General features: G+C 44.5%; 1 protein-coding gene across 5 annotated transcripts in view; it reads right to left on the reverse strand.

Annotated features, from left to right (window-relative positions):
* LOC119660530 (mucin-5AC) overlaps window positions 1–22,132 on the reverse strand; it is a 304,327-nt gene that overhangs the window by 225,777 nt on the left and 56,418 nt on the right. Inside the window, exon 1 of one of the 5 annotated variants that reach the window (XM_038069157.1) lies at window positions 4,626–4,896. The exons of 3 other annotated variants lie outside the window; for them this stretch is intronic. The gene's annotated coding sequence lies outside the window, so the exon portion shown is untranslated. Of the gene's footprint in view, window positions 1–2,798; window positions 4,897–22,132 lie in introns of those variants that run through there. One more of the 5 variants, XM_038069155.1, reaches the window with a different exon arrangement.

A 22,132-nucleotide genomic window follows, 5' to 3' on the forward strand; every position in this document is an offset into this window, starting at 1 on the left:
ACATGAAAATGACAGCGAATAGGATGCACATTGAAGAAGCACGACAATTTTACTGCCTTTGAAGCTGGGACAGGACGCACATACCTTTGAACGTTTAACAGGAAAGACGCTTCTTCCTGAGACTTTTGTACGGCGATTGCTTGCAAGACACACGTTCTGGGACAGATATTTTTCACAGTTCGGAATGTCTAACCAAATGTCGGACACCACTTTGGGCGCTATTATAATGTCTCAAAGAGTGAAACCTATTTAAGAGGACCATCTCTGGTGCGATACCAGCGGATATTTCATGCTTTCGACAGAGCCAAAAATGCCACAGACTTTTGGGCGCCTCTTTAAATGGAGGAAACTTGAATCCGAAGAGCGGTTTTGTGATGTTTCGGCTTGCATTGAGGAGGAGAATATTAACCTTTGCCTTTGCTTGCGATTTCCTTTGAAGACGTAGGTCCAAATGTATAGTGCCATGTGAGAATATGGTTCACATTACGGTTATATTATTGGACACCCTTCCAGCGGTCCCTGGTAGGAACTGTGTTCAGGTGGGCAAAGAACATACAGGCTGCGGCTACGCTCTGATTTCTTAACGTGAGTTCCCGTCGTTTACATTTAGCTCCATAATCTTCTTAACACACCGATGGATTTGGTGACCACAATCAACTCAAGACTTCTCCTGAGGCATATAAACTCAAAGAGCTCTCCCGATTCCCGTGGTTAGAGTTCGTGGCACCAGTCCCTTTAGATGAATCCCCATGAAAACTCGTGTCTGATTGCCTACGCCTACTGTATCATGACCAGCAGGTCAATGTAAATACAGCGTTGTCCGGTGCCACTACGTGAAGGTTCTCCTGAGCTACTTAGTTTTTATTCGGTCGACAGAGTGCCCCATCTTCCCCCTCGCCACCTTAGAGTACCTGCAGGTCGGAGCTGGGAATAGGTTCATCTAACCGACAATCTTTTTGCCTCCTAATCTGGTAGGATTGAACCGGAACCTAGATGGACCATTACACGCCGAAGAGGAGCTTAATCTCTAACAGGGAGCACCTTCGGCTTGGGGGCTAGGCAGAGTGGACATTTTGCCCGAATTACTCGTGAGACCAACTTTTAAAAAAAGCACTACATTAGAAAAATAGGCATTCATGCCAAGCGTACGATCGGAAGTCGTCTTATTGACATCCAACTAAGAGGTGGTACTGCCGGTGGAAGCCGTAACATCACTGTGATGGAACCAGCAGCAGCAACCGGTGCAGAGCCAGACTAACAGTTTTACAGGCTGAAAACCACTATCGTCCACCGGACTTGCAGAGGCCAGCCATAAGATTCATGCCCTGAAACCGTGACATCGGGGATCAACAGAGAAAACAAATCGACAACAATTCCAGCTGCCGGAAGCTAGTAAAAAAACGACATTTCATCCATCGGCATTCCTGCTCACGGGCCAGTATATTCTAAACAAAATTACAAAGAAAGAGGCAATTATTGTTACCGAGAAGAACGAAGAGTACCTCGTTAAAAACTAGATGGTTGTTACGGAAGTAGTAGAAGGCGAAAACTAGCACCTTCACACGCAACCCATTTCAGTATGGGTTCAAATAAGAGAGCATGAGGAACAGAGTCAAGGCTCGCACGTCTAGCAACCTCTACAAACGTACGGAAGCAGCTTTATACTGAATTAGGGGGTATGTCACTGTAGTTTGGAGAAAGCTACTCCTTGTCTGATCACCTATTCCTCGCAACTGGTTGCTAAAAATGTGCATAAATAAGGACAAGTTGGTTCAATTTCTGCGCCTTCGAAACACCGGGATTCATCAACAGTTAAATGGTTACCAAGGAAGAAGACCTCCAAATTAGTAGGACAGTGCTTGGAGGTCGATTACAAAGTACGGCTTCAGATCCTATTGTTGCTAACAACGAGCTCCTGACAGAAATGAAGATCGACCATCTCGCGGAACAGACGATGAAGAATAATTACAACATCTGGAATCTATCATCGCAGATAGGAAATCCAACCCGCTGATAGGCTGCAACGCAACGGTAAAGCACACGATTTAGGACAATTCGGAACTCAACGAAAAAGGGGGAGCCTCTCCTGTAACTCTCCGTAATAGAGGCAACACACGAAGCTTGTTTTTCCTCAGCTCTCCTGATATCGCAGAACTAACTAAAAACGGAACTTGCTTGTCTGATCCAAGATCACCTCTTGATACTTTTTAGTTTCAATTTCATTTTAGAGGTTCGCTATCCTTTCAGAGACCCCAGGGAGATTAACTAAGTTAAAATCTCCGCTGCTTGCATTCACATGACAAGTGACTTGAAGTCAGAAGTGGGGACTCTAGAGAAGGCATACGAAAGTGCATTACCGAAGTTGCCGAAAGAAGGGAGGAAACCTTCAGGCACTCCTCGGAATTTGTCACCTCCAGCTAGACGCAACTTGCAGCTACTAGACAAAATGCTACGTGCTGGCTCTGAAGATGTGAACCGTCTAGATTTTACTCCCCTTGTTCATCCAACAGCAGTCACGCTCTTAGAAGTCAGTGGCGTCAATATAGCGTGCCAAAGCGCTAATCAGCCACTGATACCTACTTACCTACCCTAGCGACCTAGAGGAAGTGAGAAATCATACTCATATGTATGTAAACTATTTTCACATCATAAAAGTGTAAATTAATAAAACGGAATTATTTTTTCTCAAGTATCTTTCAAGAAGTATCCAAGAGAAAGTTGACTACAGAATTTGAGGCTACTGAGTGAAACGCATATTTATGAAGAACATATCTAATGAAAATACATGACTGACTTACCAATAGTAACAAAGGACAATGGTAAACAATTGAAAATTTATCGGCATTTCACTTCGAACATATCGCCAGTAATAATAACAGCACACCAACGTGATTCGCCCATCGAAAACGACATAAAACCATTTATTATCGCATTCAAACGCACGCGTTCACCTCCATCCAGCCGGCAGACTCTGCGACACACCTTCTTATACTCAAAAGTAAGCCGCAATTTTCTTGGGCGTCTCGTCACTAACCTCGTTTGCATAAGCCAAGCCGAGAATACAAAGCGCTAATTTTAGGCTCAGAGCCTGGCCTACTCACAACAATGGCATGTTACTTGCAACATTTACAATCACGCACTGCAATTATTCCAGCCCGAACCAAACAAAAAACAAAATCGAATTCACAGAATAATTACAACAAGTCGGAGAAAAGACGCAACACCAGCGAGAAAACTCGAAAACTTGTTACTCTTTAAATCGATAATCACCTGCCCAAACGTGAGGATCACGGCGGCATGTTAGGCAACAGATCGCTGATAAAACATGGCTAAAAAATGCACACACTAGAAACGGTAGACTTTGTAGAAAATCACTTCACTGTGGGACAGACACTTTGAGTTGTTAAATCAGCAGCCGCACAGTATCTTATTGGAGGCTCTGAATCTGACCTCATTACTTATGCTGTCAAGCGTAGCGAAAAGCAGTTGTTTAGCGCCGATTAGGTTGCCTGGTACCTACAGGCCTAGTCCAGGCACTTTGGTTCAGCCGCCGCTGCACACATTCTCTTCTAATTGATCGATTCAATCTCTGCAATTATCAATGCCACATCAAAACTCGTTAGATCCAGTTTGGAGATTTAATATCGCTTAAATCCTGGTAGCGTGGTTTTTGTCAGGTGCCCCACTTGGTTCCAGTTTAGGGCCTCATTTGCACCTCTTCTTGTTAAGGAAGGAATGACAGAATCCAATGTTTTCTAATTGTGCAGGAATTTCGACGGGGTCAGATAGAGCAGAAATGTGCACTATCGCCGATAGTCACATAATCGAGCGCAGATGGTCTCTTGTGGCTTATCAACAACAATTGCCAGACACACTCCGCAGAAACCACAAAAACCGTGACTGCAAAAAATCCATACGGCGCTGACGCGACACTTCCAACTACCAATCAACCGATCCCAATGATCCAGTCGACCGAGCGACCTCTGTGCAACAGCGCAACACAACAAAAACAACAAGAATAACAACAGCAACAACTCCGATTCACTAATTGGCAACAATAATAGTAACAATAATAACAACAATACTCAGATACGCGCAGGAAAAAAGATTTACACGGAATTAACAACAAAAAGCGCATTAAATTGATGCAAAAGCGAACACGGTAATAGCACGGTGCCGGCGTTGAGGTAATAACAGTGGAGCAGTATCAAAAGCTGGTAGGAAGCACAAAGGTGGGCGGGTTAGCATTGATTCCGGTCCGACGAGATTCACATTCTGAGCTTTCAATTTTTTCGGGAATGTCTGGGAGTTTCGGGCTCACCAGCTGTTCGAGTGTGTCTTCATCGGCGCATGAGACGCACAGAGCCTCCTACCGAGTCCAAGACGATTCCCAAGTGGCTACTATAGGAAGTGTTTCATTCAAGTCTTTGGGAACAGTAGGCTCCCCGGTCATAAGTTACCACCCAACCAGTTAATCGGTTATTTAGTTTCAATCAAAGATAATTCACCGCATGTCCAGCGGCAATGTTAGTATCTTTTGGTTAGTAAGTTAGATACAAGTTAACACAACAGCATTTTCCGTTAAAAACGCGACTGAGCGGTCCCGGGGTTGAAAAGGACCCTACCGAAATCTTGATACTATCACACAAAATGCATCGATTGCAATTCCGTAGCACTGAACTAAGCATCTATCCACCGAGAGGATATCTCGCCCGGTCTTGAATGGCTCGTTTCAAGCTTTCATTACTTTCGGAACATGGGATCTATCTATGGATGCGAGTATCCTTAGCCCACACGAATCATCCGGATACCGTCTATGCAACAACGTCTAACTTCTTCCGCTTGTTTGTATGCGAAGTGCAACAGCAGCACATCCGTATGTGCCGCTCGATACTGTTTGCTTCACGTACTGATGGATTACCAGCCACTTGACTCTTGGATCGGCTTCAAAGCTAACTTAGCCACAATCATAAGCTAAATGACACTAGCTTAAATATTGTGTTTGGAACGTGGAACACTGCGGGGTGTTTGCATCATCTCGGTTGATGCAAAACTTTATTGACTATTGGGAATTGAACCAGAAAGCCTCCATTCCTCTTGAAATAAAATGTTAATTTACTCAATTCAATTTGTGTTTGAAAATGTTCAATTTCTGAGTCTATCACAGGACGGTAGCAGGATCCAGCCATTCTCCTTGTGACAACACAGCAGATGCAGGTAAATTGAGCAAGAGCCACTTCAGATTAGACTCTCGCGGACTCTGATCGCCCGGTGGCCTGGTCTGATTATGCTTCAGGTTAAAGTTGCATAATTCGGCAAGCCCTCACACGACTTCCTCGTGGTGGCCGCTGAAAACCGCCTTCGGGTGGGTCAAGAGTGTGTAGGGCCGGGCTGGGAGTAAGCTCATCCAACTGACGAGGATCTGGCGGGGGGATGGACCGAAGCAACAGCCCGGAGATCGTCCTCCCTGCATCGGAGAAAGTTCTAACAGCGAAAGTAGAACAGCATACACCGAGGGCTGCGTGGCCAATGGGGAGCTTGGTCCTTAGTATGCGAACTCTGAATACCTTGGGCACCTTCATTTTCAAATAAGACCCCCCTGGTGGCCGGGTCAGCCAGGGTGGACATTCTTCCCGGACTACTCGTGGGACCAAGACATGGACTTAATTTTTAAAAAAACAAAAAAAAGACGATAGAAGACGAGGGGGTGATACCAGGCGCATCATCGGGGGACGAGCTGCTGGCCTCCAGCCAAGAGACAGTAGCCGTCGAGAGCAGTATACTCGGTGCCAGCCGTAGCACCGCTGTGCTGAAACCAACCGCAGGGACCTCCCGGAGTGAGGCGGCAGACTGATTAGTGGTTTCCAAACTGCAATCCACTGCCGTCAAACAGAGTGTAACGAGTACCAGCCATAGTACTTCTAACCTGAAACCCTCAACGTAGGGGGATCCCTCAAAAGTAAAAACCGACAAAAACGTCGGTCGTCGGAAACCGGCTAAGAAGCGAAGGTCCACTGGTGTCCTTCTTAAGAGCCAGTACCAGAATTCCGTGCATATTCTCAGCAAGATTGCTAACAATAATGAGGCCTGTACTGCCGGCGAGCGGGATGAAAAAGACCTCGCTAAATACCAGACGATTGTTGACGAATGCAATAGCAAATGCCTGGCTGACTAGCAGAAGGCGAAGCCCATCGCTCTGAAACCCAATCGATCTCAAGGCAAGGTCGAGTAAGATAATAAGCAGAGCAGAGTAGGCAAGCAACATCCGAAGAAAATTGCGCAGCAAAAGTCAGCCGACGGGCCACGAACTGCGAAGCCCTTCAGCGACGTGGTCAGGAGCCACTTACGTGTGGCTCTGGCGGATGGTAATTCTGCTAGCGGCAAGCTAGCGCCGGAGGTGTGGAGCAGTGTTGAGGCCAGGCTATCGGGCATGGCATTTGAGCATCTCCTGGACACTGAAGGCAAACACGCAGAACTCATCCCCTACTTTCCTCTCAGATGGTCCGTGGGTTCCACGTAATAGCTTGCATGGACCAGTTCTCTAAGGACTTTCTCGGTTCGTGTGTCGGTAAGATCAGCGACGCCTGGGAGGGCGTAAAGCTCAAGGTCATCCTTTACGACGAGATTCCCAGGGGACGGGTCGCTCGTATCTGGTTGCCGAAGATCCGCATGGATAAGGACAAGCTCGTCCAATTCCTGCGCCTTCAATACCCTGGGATTTCCATGGACGACTGGGTTGTTCTCAAGGAGGAAGAATCTCAGACAAACAGCCAACCTTTACTACTCCGTATAAACGAGGAGTGCCTGGAGGCACTGAAAAAGGCCGACTATAAAGTGTGGTTCGGAGTCAGTACTCAATGCAATAGTCAATGCAAAGGTAAAAGTGCTCTGCTCTGCAAAACCGGACAACGACCTAGACCCAATCGACGCCGCCAAGGAGCTTTTGGAGGAGATGACGATCGACGGTCCGACGGGGATTGACGATGAGGGTAACACAGATAAATTTGCAGCAGTCGAAGTATGCCTCGGCTAATATGCTTGTCTTCCTCTTCGAGGCAGAGATCAACATCGATTTAATACAGGAGCTCTGGATTGGAGGCGACCGAACCATCGAAGGGGTGAAAGCAAATATTTTAATTTATTCCACAGCACAGGAGACGATGATTAGGATAGACCTAGAGCATGTATCCTTGCGAGGAAGAGTCTGCACGCTTTTCTGTGCCCGGACCTGAGTTCCAGTGACCTAGTCGTGGTCAAGCTGAAGCAGGCGGGGGTAGAGAACGTGTATATTTCCTCGGCTTACATGGCTCACGACCGATCAGCTCCGCCAGAAGAACTACAACATCTGACGAACACCATAGCAACAAAGAAAGCCAACCTGCTAATGGGCTGCGACGCTAAATCAAGGCATACGCTTTGGGGCAATTCCGAAATCAACGAGAGAGGTGAGTCATTCTTTGATTTTATTATTACTTCAAACCTATCGGAGCAGTACACCAACCTTCCATTTCCCTTGCTCGGATAACGGCGACGGTTGAGAGGAGATCCTTGATATAACCCTAATAACCGAAAATGGGATTCTTAGGGTGGAGGACTGGAGAGTGTCTGACCAGAAGTCCTTCTCTGATCACAGATACTTTTCAGTCTAAATCTCTTCGCAAAGGTCTCCAAACCCATCAGAGACTCCAGGAGGATCGACTGGAGAAAGTTTGATCAAATAATTAAGAACAAACTCCCCCGGTGCGCAAATTGGTAAGATTGGCACGACAGACGAGCTGGGGTCGAAGGTGGGGGCTCCGGAAAAGGCATTCGATACCGCCTTTAAAGCTCGTGCCCTACTAAGTGCAGCAAAAAGACCCTGCCGCCGTGGTGGAATCAAGATCTCTCCAGCCTCAGGAAGCTGACCAGAGAAATCTTTAACATCTGCTACAGGCAAAAATACTGGTAGCCATACAAGGACTGCCTGAAGAAATACAAGTCGGCCATCAGGACTACCAAGAGGCAGTCTTGGTTGGACTACTGCCAGAACATCGAAAGCACCAGTAAATCCGCGAGGCTCAGTAAGATTCTGTTCAAGGAACATAAGAGCCCAACCTTTCTTAAAAACTCGAAAGGCTCCTGGACGGAATCCTCTAGCGAAACCTTGGAGCTGCTCGCTTAAACACACTTTCCCGCCAGCGAATAGGACTGTGAGTCAGAACCTTGCTTGGAGGTTTTGCGGCCACCACAGCTGTGCCAGACTATCAGATTGGTAATTACCGAGGATAAGATCGGCTGGGCTATAAATATCTTCTCCGCATATAAGTCTCTGGGCCCAGATGGTATAATGCCAGTCATGCTACAGAAGCAGCAAGAAAGGGTTGCGCCGTGGCTTGTTGAGATTTACCACAGTCCTGGAGGCGCGCACGAGTGGGGCACCGAAAGCGGGCAGGCGCGGTCATGAGTCCGAGAAGGACTTTCGACCAATCAGCCTGACCTCTTTCGTGGTAAAGACCCTAGAGCGCGTCCTGGACATTCACCTAAGGACGATTATGGAGAGAACGCCTTCTCTAAGTCCCAGCATGCCTACCTCAAAGGAAAATCCACTGAAACCACCCTCAATGAGGTTATTGGCACGGTTGAGCGGTCGCTGCAGTACAAGCAGTATACCTTAGCTGCCTTCTTGGATCTAGAGGGAGCTTTTGACAACGTTAGTATCAACGCCATCAAGGAAGCCTTGACCGATATTAGATTGGAGGGGTATCTCACGCATTAGATTATATCCATGCTAAGTACCAGGATAATCCAGTCGGATCTGGGAGGCAACCACTTGACCAAAGCTGTGAACAGAGGCACACTCCAAGGTGGCGTCATCTCACCGATGCTCTGGTTAATAGTAATGGACAAAATTTTACGTACATTGGACAGCAGCTGGGTGAAGGTGGTGGCGTATGCCGACGACTTGGTGATATTAGTATCAGGGATGTTTTCGTCTATTATGAGCGACATCATCTAAAGAGCGTTACGAAAGGTGTGTCTGGGGGCCACAAGATGCGGATTCAGCATAAACCTAACCAAAACGCAACTGATGCTACTCACCACCAAGACAAGGGCACCTGAATTCCATTTACCATGGCTGAATGAACAAAAATTGGTTCTTTCTTTTAATGTAAAGTATCTGGGTGTAACCCTAAATCCAAAATTAAATTGGAGATTGAACATAGAACTGAGGGTTAAGAAGATCTGTATAGCCTTCAATGCATGCAGAACCTTTGCAAAGAAATGGGGTCTCCGGCCGAGGATGGTTCTCTGGATATACTGCGCCCGATCCTAACGTACGGCTCTATTGTATGGTGGCACGCTTTGAAGAAAAAATACAATAGGATGAAGCTTAATAGGATTCAAAGAACCGCGTGTGCAGGTGCTACTGGGGATGGGAAAAACAGATGACTTCAGAAAGTGTTATCGGAGCCGCGTGGAGTCGGCAAGGACCGTGGTTCTGGCGCCCCAGGCCGATGAAGAACGAAGCAGGGTGCCTCAGCGACCGAGGAAATGCTCTATGAAACAGTAGAGAGGACTTGGAAGCCGGAAGAGACTTTCAGTGGCGAGAATAGAAAGGATCATGTTGACCGCCAGTTAGATCGGCGATGACATCATATTGTGTTGGTAAGTAATATTTAGGAAACCTTAGTGTATTATTAAACTAATCCCATGGTGAAACTGGAATACTGGAATCTGTAATTTTATTGTATTCAATCATCATCATCAACTACACAACAACCAGTATCCGGTCAAAGCCTGCTTAATAAGGATTGTATTCAATGCTGAGATTTAATCACAACACGAATTCGAAGATTCCACATGAAGGTTTTAAGTACTTGCCATATAGGCATAATTCCAGGGTTCTGTTCGAACACGGACTGGATTGGAGAGATCAGAGACCCACCGTAAATAGCGCAATGGTACTGGTTTATACTGAATGCAGGCTCAGCCTTCATACCTATCTAACACCTCTGCCGCAAATAAGGGATAAGGCGAACGATTTGTCCAACCCAACTCCACGCTTGAGCACACAAGGAGCTTCAACCACCATAAAACTCTCAACCACAAAAAACCGGGCCAAGAACACATCCTCATAACGCATATCCTCTCAGAGGGCTATCCCGATTCCAATGGTGCCAGATAACCTCTGATAAGACCTCGAAAAATCCACAGAACAGTCTCTATCCCGACTATCAGACGAAGGCATCGTCTGACAAGGTTCTGAAGGTCAGTTAGGCTAGTGCACCCCAAGGATGATCAAGTAAAGAATGCTCCCCGCAGTGACGCCTAGGAAAAAGCACTCAAAATCCCTGCTGGCTAGCCTAATTCTGTAGAACACAATGGTTGTTAATTGGGAGCAATTATGGCTTTTTATGCACGGGTTGCATAATAACCGTTGATCTGCTTATGTTTCCTTCAGGTTAAGCGTTTACAACAGCCAATCTGTGCATCTGTGCCATCATCATCTAGGAATCTCTTTAGGACTCAGACTGGGGCTAAGCTATTCCGAATGGCAAAGATCTATGTACGTGGAAAAAGCATATTAGCAGTTCAATGCAATGAAACAAAGGCTCGATAGGTACCCCAATACGAGGCACGATAAACAAAGCATGAGAAGAGGTATCAGTCAGGATGTTCCAGATTATTTGGGGATAGATTAGGAAAATGAGCTAGGCATCGCAAATTACAACCCCAAAGGAAATCGGAGCAGAAGAAACCGGTAGAACTGCCGAATCAGTCAGACAACAAAGCGTGAAATTTAAGAAACCGCAAATATATTCGGAGGCAAGTTTTTAGGTCATTTGGAAAAATCCCTAGGCAGGAGGCGGTCATAAAGGCCAGAAGACAGAAGTCACGAACTCCTGGAATGTGAAGTTATACCACTACCAGGTATCGCAATATTTACCCTAGTCGACCACTTTCATAAGAACCAGTGCTAGAGGGATCCATATCTAGAGATGCCATGATCCCCCTAGTAGAACCCTTCGCTAAGGAGATGATTAGCTTTCTACTTAGAAGCATGGTGATACCGCCCAAGCCCAGCCCCCCAGTCATGTTTATTTGGGCAGGTGAAGAGCGATTATCAATGAAGCTGTAGAACTCACCAATATCACGAACTCAAGCACTTCCCAGGGGAAAAGTCTAGCGAATTTAGTGTTTACAATATGAGAAATAAAAGAAATTGTTTCAAACAATTGACTGAAAATTCCGACATAATTTTCTGCTGTATTGTATCGAAAATCGGTGAAGGCAGAGATCATCCTAGGTATCCTGACTACACGCTCTCGACAAATAGAAGCCACTCCTTCCTTCTACTATGAAAAATGCAGACAGCGAACGGTGGTATCTTTCGACGGGTATGCGATGTCTTCAATCGCTGCTGAAGAGGTACAGGCTATATATTGGAAGTATTTGCGGTAACAGGAATTCACGTTTTGATGCCATTTCCAAGAAAGCTGTGAGGCTGACTTGTAAATATCTATGCCTGAAAATAAGGCATATTCGCTGACCATGGGAAAAGAAAAAATTGGTACTGTTACTCAAATCTGATAAGCCACCGAGAGACCCAGCATCATATCTCCCTATCGACTACAGGATGAAGATGCTGGAAAGAGTTATATAGAAAACGGTTAAAAACGGTAAAGGCCTGTCTAAGAGTGAGTATAGAGTTCGCCGTGCACACAGTGCTGCATGTTTCCGTCTGGATGTGGAAAATGCGTTCAACTCCGCAAATAGGTAGCAAACCAAAGACTTACTAGACTATCTGGTATTGAACGGTTGATAGGGAGCATAACGTCATAATAGTGGTACCAAAAAAACTCCGTATTTGGTCTCTTACTGTAGAACGTGTAAAAGATTAAGTGTTTTTCGTTCGAGAATAGAATGTGATTGCCATCTACGAAAAGATAAATTCAAATTAACGCCTGGCCAAGAAAACTACATGCCGGAAATCCGTCTGTCAGCCCATTGCTTGAATTTGTATGGTAGAAGAAAAGCATTGCACATGTTCGACGTTCGCATTTACTCCGGTGTGGGGAAGCATACACAAAAAAGCTATCTCCCTAACGTCCATATTTGCAATTAAATTTCTTGCCAGAAACTCAATTTGCTCCTTCTGTATGTAGTGTTCTTGCGCCTGGCGAATCTGAGGCACATTTAGGCGAACGTCAGATAGGGCAGCGTTGACAGCGTAGATGAAACAATTTCCCAAAATATCGAAAAGAAAGCACACAAACTAATTTGTAATATTAAACAATATATCTAGCAGAGTCACAGACAAAGAAATTGTCAATCTCCCGCAGTTCCTCAGAGGACTCGAAGGTTGTATCTGTACCTTTGGAATGTCCAAATCAAAGGGAAACTTGCTTGTAGCTATTTCGTCAATCATAAAAAGGCAGAAACAACTACGAAAGAAGACAAGAACGGGGAAAGATGGTAAAGTAGAAATTATCAGGACCCCGTGGCAAGATGCCCTATGAAGCAACATAATATAAATACTAGCCCTCTGTAGCAGTCACTGAGACGGGGTGGAATTTTTTTAACCTCCGGACCGTAAAAAGAAATATCTCTGGCTCACATATTTGGCTTAGACTCATGTTACAATCCTCCTTAATGCCCCTTTCTATTAGCAGTTGTTGTTTCTTCCCTGCTACCTTCAGGACGTTGAAAATTCAACTCCATGACCGCTCACCCCTAATTCAATTGGAAAATTCAATATTGGTATTTGTTTATTTACCCAAAAGCAACTTAAAATGGATATTAAATCACTCGAAATCCCAGTGGTAAAGCCTCCTTTTCGAAAATTTCTGACAACCTTCAGCAACTTAACTTTCTTCTTCCAAACAGTCCAATAATAAAACTCTGATGTGTTTACTTCTACTTTTAGCACTGTACAAGTATCTGTCGAAAATTAAGCTCGTTTCCATTTGAGATTGGTTTGTATCGAATTGGATTTTGTGTTGAGACTCCACAGATTTATAGTATGTACAATTCGTGAGACCTTCGTCGCTAGATATCGGCATCAGCGCACATGACCATTCACGGAAGAAGAGAGAAAAGCCCACCGCCATGGACCCCGAGGCCCCGACATTCAACAAAAACGGGCAAAGCAGCTCCGCCAACGTACGTGCACATACGTACGGAAAAATATGCCGAGTATCTCCAATTCCCCACAGCACACGAATAGCATATCCAACTTTTTTTCATTGGAGCTCCACAAGAAGTGTACGAGTATCTACTATCTACATTGAGGAGATTTGTACATGGACTTCGATGGATGGCAATAAATGTGCGACCGCGCAGTATCTACATAAGCGAGTATAGCCCAACGATGTGGCTGGAATACTAAATTAAGATGAAAGCTCTCGCTTAAGCTATTTCTTGAATGTTCATATCCATTTCACTGCGAGTAGTAGCCACTTGGATATCTTTTAACACATGTTCAGCTGCGATGCCTCCTCCACCAGATGATTGTGGATATCATCATTCCAGGGGATTACGATTCAATCTGAGTGCCAGACACTGGGCAAAAGCAAAGCTATTTGCATTTTCCAATAGTGTTACGTCCCATTCAGTTGGGAGCGCTATAAACAAAACACAGTGGGCTATGAAATTAGAGAACTAATGACGGAATTCCGGAAACAGGTGGAGGATCAACTTTTAAAGATGTTTACGTGAACATCGCTATGGAAAAGATCTCAGAATTTAAGAAAACATAAACTGTTAAAGGAAAGTTATCAAATAAATGAGGTTTTGATGTAGATGAAAGGTACCAGACACCACCACCAAAGGGGTAGCTCACGCAATTTTCAACATTCTATTAGAAAGGTCGGCGAGTTTGATCGGTACATACATAGCCTCAAATGAGACTCCCACTCGGGGTATTCAATAATTTGTCGTTTAGAGAGTCCATCGTTCACCTTTAGAGTAATCCTTAATCTCAAAAGGATGTAAAGTCCCACTGTCTATCAATTGAGCAATGTAATGGAAAATAACCGCCTCCGCTTTCGGAAAGGTTCCCATGCAGGAGATTTAAATACCCATTTCGGAACTAAAAATACTAATCAAATCCTTTCATTTAACTCCCCCCAGGACTATATTTAGATCCAACATCCTGGCCAATTTCGTATGACAGACAGTTGTGCTAAGTAGCTGCAATCCGTAGACCATAGAATGGAGAATATCAGATGGCATTGCCTTTTAGAAGCTTATGCGTAGTTAAACATTGTGAAATGAATACCTACCAAGAAGCAGAAGCTGTTTCGGCAATAGACCTAACTTTTGTTGGTGCCTTGTGGAAACTAGGTCTACAGTGATAATCAAACTTTTATCTTGAATCTGAGCAACAAGCCATGGGACAGGGATCGACCCCAACAATGGGCAAGCAAATGTTGATGGAGGTTTGCCTAGCAAAGGCAGCACTTCATACAACGGAAGGGATATTAGATTGACCAGTAAAAGCCAGAGGTACCACTTACAGACAGGATTGACCAGGATGTGAAGAAGCGTTCCTATGAAGATGCTCAAGCTGCTTTAGACAACTCTGTGCAGAGAAGAGTAGATGCGGCAGCAGCCTCCAAGTACCTGTAGACGTGGTAGAAATACCCCCAGAAACGTTGGAAGAACTGCTTAAAATTTATAGCAGGATAATAGGCAGTCAAACACCGACGGTACAGCGAAAATAATATAATATTAATATTTTACCCTTTTATCTAGGTGGAGCTTATTGACAGTTAACCCACAAAAAGAACAGAAATGACGAGGCCAAGGAATACACTGCCTTGATGGGTAATCGACAGGGTTCTGTACTGGGCCCATCGTGATGGAATACCAAACTTGATGGAGTACCATTAACGTTCCATCCACCATCGTGTAAAAGAGGAGAAGGAAAGAGTCACTGTTGTCATAATAGTCATGTAAGATCTGGGAATCTCAGAGAGTAGATGGGTCAGACTCCACTGGAACAAATTGTATTGCCTTTTCAGATGGCAAATCGTTGTCCTGCTGAGGATGTGACTCCCTTGTCAGCTCGAGGTTTAGAATTCACTAAAAGTATTTCTTGCTTGTCTTAAAACGGGAATAAAAGGGACTCGTAACACCAGCACCGGATTTTGGGAGTGAGGAAGCAGGCTCTTGGTTATCGATATCTCATAGTGCCTCAGTGGTAGACAGCTTGACCACCGTGGCATCCAATGAAACAATCAGCTTAGAAACGGAGTTTCTTAAACCGAGCACGTCGCTTTCTACGACACCCATAAAGCACGCACAGAAAGACGCGAAGAACCATCGGCATACCAAACCGTAATCGAGCGTAAGGGGTCACAGGAGGCTCCTCAGGATCGAGAGTCGAATTGGTTCAGATGGGGCTCAACGATTATAAGATCGCCTCCAAAACCCTCGGCAAAGGAGATCGCTAAACATCCCGCACTGTGCGGAAACGGAATGGTTACTCTGGAAAAAAGGAGCATTAAGCAGAAGTCTAACCTCGAAGAATCACCCCTCATTTTGCTTGAAGGTAACATTTTTTAGCTGTTATTCAAGACCAATTCAACGTGCGCCAAAAAATCAAGCATATGGTGAGAGCCATCATAGTTCTTTACAATATATCGTGGGAAGATGTGAAAGAATCGAAGGAAAGCCCTAAAATTACTCCTTCTATAGTAACGTAATGCAAGTAACACGTAACCGTGTACTCGCGAGTGCGCAGCGAAACAAAAGGGTTTGGGGAAAAAAGAACACCCAAGAAACCAAAAGGTTCCCAAAAAATAACAAGACGTATTGCCCACTTTGAAGAAGGGATGAGTTGGAAAACCGTGCCCAAAATGCTAGCGTCGCCAGCTGTTGTTCAGTCAGAAAATATGTAAAGGTTGAACTAAAGTTGAGCCAAAATTGGCAAAAAAAAAGAAGAAATGAATATCCGCCCCTAGATGATCATCACTTCTAGCCAGTGCTGATGCCTTTTCAACGCTATTAGTCAAACGCAGACGTATAAGAAAGGTGAAACACTAACCTCAAAAACTTAAGGGGAAATATCAGCATCCAAAGAAACGGGGATCTCATGCTGAAAGTGAAATCTTTTCGGTTCGAGTGCCGCCATGGGTGCTCAAAAGCATGAACTTGTTATACAGTGCAAGAATTAAGACGAGATTCATTGTGAGCCTCCACCGAGTAGAGACTACCAGCAGAGAACACGGGCCAATTGCTGGACGTTGGGAAGGTCCGCAGTTGGTGGGTATTCCGTCAACCCAGCCATATAGGAACTCATGAAACAGGCTACAACTAGGTGCGTATGAGCAAGAGAAGATGGTATACACGGTTGTAGTTGCTATGCGCTTCCAAGCCAGGCATTCGCTGAATTCGAGGACATGTTGAAAAATTTTGTCTTGAACGCGAAAGAGCCAAGACCAAAAATCATCGCTAGTGACTTCAATGCATGCGTCACAGAATGGGGAAGTTTTCTGACAAATACAAGGAGGCGTTGCCCTTGAAGATCTTCGTGCATATTGGTTAATGATGGTCAGGTTAATACTTACCGGAAAGGAGGATCTGGTTCGGTTGTGAAACTGATTTTGCTAGTCCTCCACTAGCTTGTGATATTGTCCTGGGACGTCAATCACCCTTGACCTATACATCCAAGATTGACGAGTACATCAGGTTGGTCTGCGAAAGCAATTGACGAGCCGGAAAGAACCCTCCATATCACGGAGTGTATCGCCACTGCATGTACCTCATCGATGCCGTGACGTAGTACTATGGAAGGCTTAAATGATGGTAGAGCAGGGAACTATTTGATCTTCGGTAGGCGCGTCATCGGGTCAAAAGCTCAGTCCAGATAGCAATGGGCAGAACTGACCGGGAAGTAAAGCAGCGTGTCTATAAGGAAGCGTGAAGAAACCTCAAGCTAGCTGTGCAGTGAAGCAAGAGAGACTGCTTTAAACAACCCTGCACAGGGCGGATATAAACTCATAAAGAAGTGCCTACAAGATTGTAATATGGTGACTCAATAGTTATGTCGCTCCGCAAGTAACATGCCTCGATCTCCTCCTGAAAATTGTGTGGGGTGTGTTTCCTCAGGAGGTCACACGCTATTATCAGTCTCCACAAAACTTTAGATGTGGTTGAAGTACCTGTTAGTGAGGATACTACCACCAACAAAGGAAGTACTGGAAATTTGCAATAGCCTCGGATACAACAAAGCACCACGCCTGAACAGTAAAGCAAACGAGGTTGAATCGGGACTTTTCTGAAGTATGAAAACGCCAAAGGCTAGTGTTACTGCCTAAAACAGGCAAACCTCTAGGGGAAAGTATCATCCTACAGACCTATATCTCTATTGAACACTAAATACTGGAGCGAATAATTTATAGCAGATTGCTCCCGGCTATGGAGAAACTGGAAGGATTATTAGACTATATAGCACATCGACGCCAGTTTAATAACGTCACGGGTTTGGCTGAAAATATAATGTTAAATGCATTCAACTCGGCCTATTGGAGCCTTATCAGTTCTGTGGCGACGATTGACGTACTACTCAGTTGCACTTGTCGATAGCTATCCAACAGGAAAAAGATTTCGGTACGACAGCAACAATGGACCCAGGGAATATATTGCCTCCGCGGGTGTTCTACAGAACTCTGTGCTGAGAATACTATTGTGAGGCCAGGATACTGGGTTATATCGATGACATAGCGATGATTATTGTTGCAAAAAAGCTCGTGGATGTGCAATTATATTCATTCGAAGCAATCACTACAACAAGCAAGTGACTGAAAGGTCCAGGCCTTGCATTGTGCACCAGGCGTTTATTAAAAAGCGTCGTAAGGAAACAACTGCTCGAATCAGAATGGGCAACCCCATCATCGCTTCAAAACCAGCAATCAAATACCTTTGAGTGACGATGAATGTTAGGTTCAACTTTCAGCATTTACAACATGCTTGCATTAAACATGCCCCTCCCCCCTCGTAGGCTACTGGAAAATATTGGGGGAGCTATAAATTGCTCTACGCAACGCCAGAACTGTAATGCATGCCGTGCGCAATGCCGACGAGAGCGGTTTATAGGAGGACCATCTTAATAGTGTGTGGTGGCTTTAAGGACCGTCTCAGACGAAGCGCGGTAGCCAGAATAATGACGATCGACATTTTGACCGATGAGATGACGTGAATCCATTTTAGGTTCGATTTTTCCTCTGAACGATACATGGACGCAGCGAAGGCATGATAAACTGTGATCCCACCCAGTTTCTCACGGGACATGGCGGATACCATAGATATTTTTATAGGTTTAGACTGAATAGATCACCTAAATCTTCCAGCTGCCGCGGTATTTTGGAATGCCTGGAGCGTGTTTTCTTCCATTGTCCTAGATTCCCAGAAGAAAAAAAGAGAAGAGAGGAAACATAGCATTCGATGTGGGACGGAAGAGACTACCGAAGTAATACTTGGCGGTGGTTTCGCGACAAAGAGGACAGGAGTTAGCCGGTGGATGGATAAAAATATCACACGCTGGAAGATACGTACCGGTGTCTTGAAGATTTCCAGCTCCAGAAAAAAAGACAGACATTCAGCAAGGGAAATATTCATAAAATTAATCTTTTGCCGATATAGGCAAATCCACGATCAATAATAACTTTACCGGAGCTCATAAGCCGTTTATGTATTATTTTCGTATGTTTATATTGAGATAGCAGAAACTTAACTTAAAACATTAATTCGTTACTTGCGTCAGTTATCCCAATATTGAATCTTACCTGAAACAACAAGAAAATAAACATTAATATTCCAAGAGTTATAATAGTTATAAAAATAGATGAAAAGGTAAATTTCACCAATTAAGCTGATTAAAATGGAAGCCAATTTTCAGGATTTTTATCGACACACTGATAGAGCCCACAATTTAGCAGAGGAAAATTTAGCTTTCATCCTCCCTTCCACGAGCCTTATTCCAAAACCCTAGGAAATATCTAACATATGCTAGGCATAATGACATTAGGGAGGGAACAAAAATAAGGCAAGCTCTATCATTCGGGGGTCGGGAGTCGATTCAAATTTCTGCACAACAAATCTAAACTGTTCCGTACAGCGAGATTAGTAAATCTTCGTCCAAATTTTAGATTGTTGAACATATGCCCAGGCCAGGAATCTAAATTAAATTCAGTGATCTTTTGGTGGAGAACTTACTGTTGTCCACGACATTTCACCAAAACGAAGCCTTGCCTTAGATTACGTCCTATTTTCTCCGGCTTTAATCAAATGCCAAAACACTGGCAACCGCTTTAGGACCATAATATGTACTTGTCTCCTGCAGAACAACCATCATGGAAAGAGATCAGATCAGAGATGAAACCATCATGGAAAATGTTCACCAAGGGTTTTGACCCAATTGGAGAGTAGTCGGACTAATCAGTGTAATGGGGTTATTGTAGTGACCGCTTAACATCCTCTCTCTATCACCTGTGCAAACTATCCGGTTATGTAGGGTTCAACAGCAATTCTAGGAGCATTTAAAATATATAAACCATTTCCTCAGGAATTTAGTAAATATAGAACGTAATATATGTAGTAAATAAGACGTTTTGCAGTTTAGCCCTTCCCGCCCACCGAATTCAATTTTTCAACCCCTGTCCCCCTGTTGCTTCTAATGGTTTGATAGTTTATCTAATGTGTTAATTGTAAAGTTCCCTCCACTTCACTTTATTATCAAAGGTGACTTCATACTTCCTAATCATCCCAAGATTCTATTCCTTTCTAATTACTATTCCCACCTCTCTTTAATACTTCCGTATTTAAACTCAACGAACTCAACTCTATGTCAATAAATGCAACCATTAATTACATTTACATATACCATCTGAAAATACGCGAGGGCCTTTATCAGCAGGTCAAGAAGGTGGGAAATAGTGTACTACGTTAGGCAGAAATAGCCGAGGGAAGGACACCTAGAATAGAATACACAGGAGAAAAAAACAAGATTGGTACAGGAACTCGTTGCCTCATGGTCGGTGGCTTTAGGGTTGAGCGAATAGACGCCGGACAATCGACTTACTTTGCAGATCTATTGGTCATCGCTGGACCTAATGCTTCAACGGAAAAGAAAGAAACATTTCAGATCAGTCTATTACTGCCGAGAACAACCATCGGAAAATTGAAGAATGAATCTCCATAATCAGGGCTAGATATGAGCGGTCAGTATCGCAGAAGCTGGGATTAACCTCACAATCCTTTAGAATTATCAGAATTGCTCTTGGAAAGTCCCTCAATATGAAGGGGTCCCAGTGGAAATGAAGTAGGAAAGAATGTCTGGACAGGTATGAATCATCTTTGCAGATCGGCGGAAAAAGTAATACATAAAAGAAAAAGATGTCCCAAATCAAGTGTTACCTCCAAAAAGTGGGAATAGGTGTGGAATCCACATTCTCCGAAAAGTCAAATCATATTTTCACAAAGGGAGAGGTAATGATGACACTAAAAAAGCAGTTTGGCAATACAACGAAAAATATCCTCTGCAAAATAGAAAAATCTCTAGAAAAGCACTTCGAAGTAAAGTCGAAAAGAGCAAAGCGGTATACAATAAAAAAAAAACATTGCACTTCATCATCATCATCAACGGCGCAACAACCGGTATCCGGTCTAGGCCTGTCTTAATAAGGAACTTCAGACATCCCGGTTTTGCGCCAAGGTCCACCAATTCGATATCCCTAAAAGCTGTCTGGTGTCCTGGCCTACGCCATCGCTCCATCTTAGGCAGGGTCTGCCTCGTCTTCTTTTTCTACCATAGATATTGCCCTTATAGACTTTCCGGGTGGGATCATCCTCATCCATACGGATTAAGAGGCCCGCCCACCGTTACCTATTGAGCCGGACTTTATCCTCAACCGGACGGTCATGGTATCGCTCATAGATTTCGTCATTGTGTAGGCTACGGAATCGTCCATCGTCATGTAGGGAGCCAAAAATTCTTCGGAGGATTCTTCTCTCGAAGGCGGCCAAGAGTTCGCAATTTTTCTTGCTAATTGTTTCCGAGGAATACATGAGGACTGGCAAGATCATACTCTTGTACAGTAAGAGCTTTGACCCTATGTATGTATAATGGTGATGCACTTAAGGTTATAAAAAACATTTATCATAGCTAACTCAGATTACAAAATTCGGCCCCGATATAAGCACCACCACAACCACAATGAAACTCCGAAAAGGGGCCAACAGCAAATAAACAGGTTGCGAGCACACCCCCCTCCCGGAAGTTTCCTCGATCATGAGCCCTCAGAAGACCACAGACGGCCAACTAGATAATCAAATGGGGTCTTCAAGTCTACAAAGATTCCAAGGACGTTGTTCTTAGCACAACGCACGACAAAGTTTTTCATATGCTTTAAGGCATCAAGACTTGGCGATCGTCCTCTGCAGCACATTGCCAAATGCCAAAAGAAAAGATATGAGCCTGTATGACCGAGGGTTACTCCTATCCTTCTCTAGTGGCTTTAAGAACGCAAAGACCCTGGCAGTCTTTCAGCACGGCGGAAAATAGTCCTGCCGAGCACAACGCCCGTAGACCTACTAGACATGCAATGGGATAACTGCTAGATGGCCTTCGTTTCCCTTTACTTATCTGGTAGACCCTTCCCCAAGGGTTATCGCTATGCTACCCACGAAACGCCTAGTCTGCTTCCTTCCACTGTGTCGGGTTTGCTTTACGGCACTATACACCTCACCTTTGAGTGAGTCTAAGTTCGTTAACTTCACAATGACTGCGGCCTTTTGGAATCCCTTTCTCAGGTGACGGATAGCGGACAAGCTAATAAACACCAGAGGCTGTGTTCTGCTCAACGTTTTCGTTGAATTAGATCTGATGTTCGCAAATATCGGAAATGTACTCACTTTCTGGGCAGGCTCAGATTCAATATTCTATCTGACATATATGAATATTGCATTAGCGAGGAGGATGGTGCACCAGGTTGATGATCACTATACTCCCAGGAGCCAACGGGCAATTAGAAAACTGTATCCAAAAGGGTCACCGGTAGAGGTGCCACAATTTTAAGTTCGTCCGTGAAGACGAATGAAAAGAAGCTGCGATCTAGAAGAATGTCTGGGATGGTTGAGTAGCAGCACA

This window comes from Hermetia illucens, chromosome 6 (genome assembly GCF_905115235.1).
Source record: "Hermetia illucens chromosome 6, iHerIll2.2.curated.20191125, whole genome shotgun sequence".
Lineage (NCBI taxonomy): Eukaryota > Metazoa > Arthropoda > Insecta > Diptera > Stratiomyidae > Hermetia > Hermetia illucens.